We start from the raw sequence: 8838 nt of genomic DNA on the forward strand, positions 1-8838 counted from the left end.
TCTATCACAGCATATAAACATCAGTTTGCTTTAATGTGAAGACCTAAACTATATAAAAATAAGTTTTACCTCAAGGGAGTTAGCTACATGAAGGAACCAGAAAAATAATTGAAAAGTTACTATCTAGAATCTGTGGGGAAATGACTATAACAGATATAAAAAGAAACTAAGTTCAGGCACTGTTTTTAAAAAATAATTTTTACATTGGATGCCAGGAACTGAACTTGGGGCCTGATGCTTGAGAATCCAAAGCATTATCCACTTCACCACCTCCTGGGCCCCTGTTTCTAAGAATATTTAAGAAATCTGACCAAAGGTATGTTCAACTCTGATAAGGTTTGGGTGCTCGCTTTGGCAGCACATATACTAAAATTGGAACAATACAAAGAAGATTAGCATGGCCCCTGTGCAAGGATGACACGAAAATTCGTGCAGTGTTCCATATTTTGGGGTGGAGGGTAGGTAGCTTAATGGTTATACAAATAGACTCTCATGCCTGAGGCTCTAAAGTCCCAGGTTCAATCCCCAGCACCACCATAAGCCAGAGCTGAACAATGCTCTCTTTAATATATATATATATATATATATATATATATATATATATATATATATATATATATATATATATATATATGAGGTTTGGGAGAATAGGCTTATCCAGAATTATATAGAAAGACTTGGAAGTAGGGAGTCAAACTATAGGGATAGATAGATAGATAGATAGATAGGTGATAGATAGACAGATATTTGAATGTATGTTGCACTCAAAAGAGTTAACATTGTAATTGGCGTTTCCTTTTTTTGGCTAGGATGTAGATTTATTGGACATGATTAAAGAGGAGGCAGCTCTGCATGTAATAGGTCTTGATAGCAGGTTACAGTGCTCAGCTAAAAGCCGAAGATGGATAATGGTGGTGGGAAGGAGTGAAGTGAACTTAATAATGAAGTGGAAAGGAGAGAGACAGCTATCTCAGTGAGGTATTTGGGGCCAGGTGGTGGCGCACTTGGTTTAGCATATATGTTACTGTGCACAAGCACACAGGTTGAAGCCCCAGTTCCCACCTGCAGGAGGAAAGCTTTGCAAGTGGTGAAGTAGTGTTGCAGGTGTCTCTCTGTCTCTGTCCCTCTCTATCTCCCTGTTCCCTCTCGATTTCTGGCTGTCTTTATCCAATAAATAAATAGAGATTTAAAAAAACTTTAAAAAGATGAAGTATACTGTAAGAGTCACAGTAGAAAGCCGGAAGGGCTACAATGTCACTGGTAGTGAATAAGTCTTCCAGGAGTCTTACCAGGGTCTCTGACAAGATCACAGTAAACATCTTGAGATATTTCTCTAGTCATTACACCACATTGTAATATGTGCGCTCAACCAGGTGACTCAGCACCCAGTCCCTCGTTACACCACATGAAGCATCCCATAAAGGAACTGTGGGGGAAAAAATACATAGGAAGAGATTAGTCAAACTCATCGTAGTAGGATGTTGATTTCACTGATGGGTACTGGAAAAAAAAAAAAAAAAAAAAAAAACTCCTGATATTTGTGACCTCTGAACTTAACCTAACTCAAGTTTCTTTCTTTCTTTCTTTCTTTCTTTCTTTCTTTCTTTCTTTCTTTCTTTCTTTCTTTCTTTCTTTTGTCTCCAGAGTTATCGCTGGGGCTCAGTGCCAGCACTACGGATTCACTGTTCCTTGCCCTTATTATTGTCTATTTTCTTGCCCTTATTGTTGTCCTTGTGGTTGTTATTGTTGTTATATCTTTTGTTGTTGGATAGGACAGAGAGAATGTTTAGGAGAGCATGACTTGCAGTAGTTTTGTAATTACAGTAGTTTTGTAATTTATACCATAAAATGAATCATTAATTTAGATTAGTGATTCTAAATAGATACTCAAATTTATACAGAACATTGTAATATTTGTGAACTTCAAAAACTATATTTATGAACTTCAGGATCATTATCCATATACACTCAGTGTACCACTGACAAGAATTTCATGCTTAGGGAACCAGGCAGTAGCATATCTGATAGTGTGCATACATTACAGAGCATGAGGATCTGGGTTCAAACCCCTGGTCTCCACCTACAGTGGTGAAGCTTCACACAAGTGTTGAAATATTGCTGCAGGTGTTCCTAACTCCCCCAATCAATCTCCCCCTTCCTTCTCCATGTATCTTTGCCTCTATCCAAAATAATTAAATAAATATAAAATAATTGTATGCACAAAGAGTTTTTAAGTCATACAACTGAAAACTTCAAAGAAATTGCCAACTATAAATTAACCTATAACCTGATACAAGAAATGGTTTAGCTTTACAGATGAGGCCAAACATTCCGTGGTAAAATTTGCTAGAATTATTTAACAAAAAAAAACTATTTTGAGGCCAAGCAGAGGCGCACCTGGTTCAGTGCATGTGTTACAATGCACAAAGACCCAGGTTCAAGCCCCTGGTCCCCACCTGCAGGGGGAAAGCTTCGCGAGTGGTGAAGCAGCGCTGCAGGAGTCTCTCTGTCTCTTTCCCTCTCTATCTCTCCCTCTCCTTTCAATTTCTCTCTGTTTCTATTCAATAATAATAATAAACAAATTTAAAAACTCAAGTGTTAGCACATGGGACTTAAATGCCTGAAGTTCCAGAATCCCAGGATTCAACTCCAGTACCTCCACTATATGCCAAAACTGAGCAGTGCTCTGATCTCCCCTATCCCTTAGAAAACAAGTCTGTAGCCTGGGCAGTGATGTACTTCATGAAACATCGGATTCTCAAACGTGGGGTCCTGAGTTAGGTCCCTGGCACAGTAATGCTCTGGTCCTTCTTGTTCTCTCTCACACATTAATAAACGAATCAAAATGCTGGAAAAATCTGTAAATGAATAAAATATTAAAAGTAAACCTCAAACACTTGTCACATTTGGTTTTATAAATATAAAACTTTCAGAAAGTTAAGTGATTTTGAGTCAACCTACGTAAAAACCTTGTTATATAGGAACAACCACGATGAAGCCATGAAACACCTTACAAAACACTAAAACCTTGAAAAATGTTTTGATGGCCTGGGCAGTGGAACACCTGGTTTAGCACACACATTACTATATGCAAGGACCCCCTATTTAAACCTCTAGTCCCCATTTGCAGGGGAGAAGCTTAGTGGAAAAGCAGTGTTGCAGATGTTTCTTTGTATCTCTTCTTCTCTATCTCCCCTTCCTCCTCTCAATATCTTTTTTTTTCATTTTTTTTCAATATCTATCTTATCAAATCAAGTCAATTTTTTTTTTAATCTAAAAAAAAAAAAGTTTTGAAAAATGAGGCAGAAAGGGAGTCAGGCGATAGTGCAGCGGGTTAAGCGCACATGGAGCGAAGCGCAAGGACCGGTGTAAAGATCCCAGTTGAGGCCCCAGCTCCCCGCCAGCAGGGGAGTCACTCCACAGGTAGTGAAGCAGGTCTGCAGGTGTCTGTCTTCCTCTCCTCCTCTCAGTGTACCCCTCCTCTCTCCATTTCTCTCTGCCCTATCCAACAACGACATCAATAACAACAACAATAACTCCAACACTAAAAAAAAAAAAAAAGGCAACAAAAGGGAAAGTAAATAAATAAATATATATATAAAAATATTTAAAAATGGTGCAGAAAAATATATGTATATAACAGAAAGAAGCAAAGGCTGGGTTTGTTTTATACTTCAGGGTAGCTCTCCCTTCAAACCACCAATCATTTGGTGGGAAAAAACTGACTTCTTTAATGTTTTCCCTAGCTTTCATTTGACTGTTTGCCCAACAATGATTACCTTAGGAAATGAGTCTAAGAGATTAATGAAAAATTCCTGAGGGTAGGATTGAAAGGCATTTTAGTTTTCTCCAGATCAACCCCCAGTACCTATCTTTTCAGCTGGAACTTTTTAGGGAAGCATTTTCAAATCTCTATGAATGATTAAATTGCTTTACTCTTACATATCTCTTATTGTCCTCTGTACCTTTCCTTCATGACCTTAGTTACTATTTATTTATTTTTTATTTTGACTCTTTAATATATCTCTGCATCAGACTAACTTCTGTATGTCAGAGGTTTTCAGACTATTGATCATAACCTACTGGAAGAAGCAGATTTTTAGAATTTTGACATATGTTAAAATAAAATACAGAGCATATGAAACTGTTACAGTGCACAAGGACCCAGATTCGAGCCCCTAGTCCCCACCTGCAGGGGGGAATCTTTGAGAGTGGTGAAGCAGTGCTACAGGTGTCTCTATGTCTCTTCCTCTGTGTCTCCCCCATTCCCTCTCGATTTCTGGTTGTCTCTATGCAATAAATAAATAAAGATAATGAAACATAACCAGCTTTGACATGTAAAAGGCACCGAGTGTTTTGTAATGCTGGTCATGATCCACTAAACTGACCAAGCACACCCAGAATAAGAAAAGCATAAAAAGACGTTAAGAACCATGTTTTGTGTGTAGTCTGGGAGGTGGTGCAGTGGATAAAGCATTGGACTCTCAAGCGTGAAGTCTTGAGTTCAATCCCCGGCAGCACATGTGACAAAGGGATGGCTGGTTCTTTCTCCCTCCTCCTATCTTTCTCATTAATAAATAAATAAAATCTTTAAAAAAAAAAAGAACCATGTTTTGTTTTGTTTTGTTTTACCACATCATTGCATTTTAATAGTTCGATGTTTAATAGTTCGACGTTTTGGAGACAGGGATCAAACGGAGATAGGATAAACAAAAGGCAAGAAAAGAAACATAACTTTTAGCTGGGAATTATCTTGACTAAAATTCCCTTTAAACTTTTACTTTTGGGAATTTTTTTCCTTCACTTTTGGAGGCTGGGCAGTGCTTCAGCTGGTTGAGTCCATGCATTACCAAGCATTCAGTCCCCATCTGCAAGGAGGAAGCTTCATCAAGGGATCAAGGGTGAAGCAGTGCTCAAGTGTCTATCTCATCCCCCCCCCCATCAACTTATCTCTGTCTTATAAAAGAAAAAAAGGGGGGGTAAGAAATAAAGCTGTGGGCAGGAATGTGCTCTTCTCTATAGTCCAGGCCTTGTGAGGTTATGGGCAAAATTCAGTTCTTGGGGTTATACAGCTTTGGACTCCACTTTCTAATTATGTGAAATTTTCTTAAATGCCCTATATATTACCCATGCCATGTGTTCCCATCAATCTCCCAAACCACCAATTCCACACAAAGTCAGTCATACTTTCTTTCTTTCTTTCTTTTTTTTTTTTCTGCCACCAGGGTTACCACTGGGGCTTGGTACCTGCACTACAACCCCACACATGATTCCTGATGGGTTTTCTTCCTTTCTTTCTTTTCTTTCTTTCTTTCTTTCTTTCTTTCTTTCTTTCCTTTCTTTCTTTCTTTCTTTCTTTCTTCTTCCCTCCCTCCCTTGTTCCCTTCCTTCCTTTATTTTTCCTCACTCTTTCCCTTCCTCATGCACTCCTTTCTTTCTTTCTTTCTTTTTTCTTTCTTTCTTTCTTTCTTTCTTTCTTTCTTTCTTTCTTTCTCTCTTTCTTCTTTAATTCTTTCCTCTTTCCTTATAGAGACAGGGAAGTGAAGAGAGACACTTGCAGTCCTACTTTACCTATTGGGAAGCCACACACACACACACACACACACACACAGGTGGGGACTAGAAACTTGAACCCAGTTCTTTACACGTTAGCCTGTGCACTCTACCAAGTGCACCAGCAGCTATTTCTCACAGGGTTTTTGTTTGTTTGTTTGTTTTTTTAATTTTAGATAGATAGATAGATGAGGAGAGAGAGAGATGGCATGATAGCACCTAAGCTTCCTACAATGTGGTAGGGTCAACTGTTTGTTTGTTTAAACGTCTATTTATTAAAGAGCGAGAGAGTGAGGAAGAGAGAACCAGAGCATGACTCTGGCATTAGCTTCTCGACTGAGTGCCTCTTTTAAAAAATAACTTGATTAGATCAGGCCCATCTAGGGTAAACTTCCTTTCAATGCCAGCAGATAAGGGACCTAAATTATATTGTATCGTATCTCTTTACACCAGCACCTAGAAACAATAAAAAGAGGTGTGTGTGTGCGTGTGTGTACCTTAACTTTCTAAATTCTAACACAGTGACCACCCTAAACCTATCTTGGTCAGAATTTACATATCAAAAACGTTCACTGAGGGATAGAAATAAGGAAGAAATTCCTTGACACTGCCAGAAACAGAGCAATCCTTTGCTCACAGATTAATTTTCCCAAAATAGTTTTGAGTGGCTTGACTGTATTTTGAGAGCTAAAAAGAATGAATGAGAAAGCTTTCTGGTGAGACTTAGCAATGATGAAATCAAGTCATCTTTAAACAATAGGCCTGTATTCTCAGTAATTCTATCACTTGACTACTTCTACACACTCTGAACAGTTAATAGAACAGACTGAGGCTTACCCACATGGGACTAAGATCAAATGAAAATTCACGTATCAGCACATACAAACAAGCTACAAATACTGGTTTCTCCCTAGTCTCTTTTCCCAGGAAAGTCAATTTTGACAGAATTCTTTTGGCTTACAGGTTACAGATTTATTTTAATTTTTATTTTATTACCAGACCTTCACTACTACTGGGATGACTTTTTTAAACTTTTATTAGTTATTTAATATTGATTTACAAGTTTACGAGTTAACAGGGGTATAATTCCACACTTTTCCCACCACCAGAGTTCTGTGTCCTCATTCCCTCCACTGGAAACTGCAGTAGTTCTTCCAAAGGCTATTATTGAGTCTTATTTCTATAATTATCTATATTTATGTATATTTGTCCTTTTTTTTTTCTTCCCTATGGTCCTGCCTTCTCTTCCTTTCAAAGTCACACCTATTGTTACTTCCAAATATCCTCAATGTTCTTTCTTTTATCCTCTTCTCTCTCTGGATCTTGATGGAGCTGGAGTGTTCTGATAAACAAACAAAAACCTTGAGTAATCATTTATGGTATTTTATGGCGGTCTTTTTTTCTTAATTTTATTTATTTTATTTTTGAGAGAGATGCAGAGAAAGAGACACACAGAGAGGGAAAAACACCAGGGCACTGCTCAACTCTGGCTTATGGTGGTGCAGGAGACTGAACCTGGGATTTAGAAGCCTCAGGCATGAAGGTCTGTTTGCATAACCATTATCCTGTCTCCCCTACCCTGATAGCTATCTTTTAATGAGTATACCTCCAAATACAGAAAGATGTCCTCACGATCAGGTTACTTTAAGGTGTAGAATGGGCTTTTTGAGGAGCCGAGCAGTAGTGCAGTGAGTTAAGCGCAGGTGGTGCAAAGTTCAAGGACCCCAGTTTGAGCCCCCCGGCTCCCCAACTGCGTGGGAGTTGCTTCTCAGGCCCTGAAGCAGGTCTGCAGGTGTCTTTCTCTCCCCCTCTCTTCCCTTCCATTCTCCATTCCTCTCTGTCCTGTCCAACAACAACATAATAACCACAACAATAAAAACAAGGACAACAAAAAGGAATAAATAGATATAAAATAATTTTTAAAAAAGAACGGACTTTTTGACTCCTTATCATTAAGGTATAAACAAGCCCAGGCCCATACTTTTAATACCTTTATATAAATTTATTGAGATTTTCTCATTCTGAGTAAGGATATAAATGATACGCCCAGTCTTTTTTTTTTTTTTTCTTAATTGGATAGAGACAGAGAAATTGAGAGGTGAGGGAGTCCCGCGGTAACGCAGTGCACAAGTGGTGCAAAGCACAAGTGGTGCAAAGCACAGGGATGGGCATAAGGATCTGGGTTTAAGCCCCTGGCTCCCTACCTCCGGGGGAGTCGCTTCACAGGCGGTGAAGCAGGTCTGCCGGTGTCTATCTTTCTCTCCCCCTCTCTATCTTCCCCTCCTCTCTCCATTTCTCTCTCCATTTCTCTCTGTCCTATCCAACAACAACGACATCAATAACAACAACAATAATAACTACAACAATAAAACAACAAGGCAACAAAAGGGAATAAAAAAATATTTTTAAAAAATAGAAGGTAGTAGTACACTGAGTGGGTGGAGATAGTGTAATGGTTACACAAAAAGCCTGAGGTTCCAAAGTCACAGGTTCCGTTTTCTCTCACATCATAACAAGATCTGAGTAGTGCTGGGGTGGAGGTGGGGTGCAGAGGAGAAGAAAGGAAAAAGCAATACTCATCACTCAGTAAAAGTAAAATAATAATAATAATAATTTTGAACTCTCAAGCCTGAGGCTCCTAAGTCCCAGGTTCAATCCCCCGCACCACCATAAGCCTGAGCTGAGCAGTGCTCTGGTGTTTCTCTCTCTCTCTCTCTCTGCATCTCTCTCAAAAAAATAAAATTAATAAAAAAAAAAATTTAAAAAAAAATAATAATAATAATTTTGAAAAGTAAAAAATAAATGAATACATAAATACTATAGATGAAGGAAAGAGATTTATAGAAAGTCATTGTTGTTTGTTTGTTTTACCAGAGCACTGCTCAGCTGATTTATGGTAGTGTAGGAGACTGAACCTGGGACCTTGGGATCTCAGGCATGAGAGTCTCTTTGCATAACCATTCTGCTATCTACCCCCCCCATCCTTTGTTGTTGTTACCACCTTGCTTGTATGCATGTTTTATGCAACCTCCGTATAATGCCCATATGTGCATGAAAGATGTTTAATTACTCTGCAGATGATGTGCAATATTCACTGGCTTGCTAAAGGTCAGGGCAACTAAGTGGCAGAGTTGGAAATAGGACTCACTTTAGGTAACTACGTTAATTGGACAGGATACTTCTCTCAATGTTTGTGTGTGACCTTTTAACAAAAATCTGAACTTCATTTGCTCAGGATCATAACCATTCTCAAATGAAGTCAGACTATTTGCATTGTTGATGACA

At 38.6% G+C, this 8838-nt stretch overlaps 1 non-coding gene across 1 annotated transcript; it reads left to right on the forward strand.

Annotated features, from left to right (window-relative positions):
- The first annotated feature begins 342 nt into the window (after positions 1 to 342).
- LOC132537161 (U6 spliceosomal RNA) lies at positions 343 to 449 on the forward strand. The gene has a single exon (XR_009548624.1). It is a non-coding gene; the product is annotated as a U6 spliceosomal RNA (small nuclear RNA).
- The last annotated feature ends 8389 nt before the right edge of the window (positions 450 to 8838 follow it).

Source organism: Erinaceus europaeus, chromosome 2, assembly GCF_950295315.1.
Source record: "Erinaceus europaeus chromosome 2, mEriEur2.1, whole genome shotgun sequence".
NCBI classification, from domain to species: Eukaryota; Metazoa; Chordata; class Mammalia; order Eulipotyphla; family Erinaceidae; genus Erinaceus; species Erinaceus europaeus.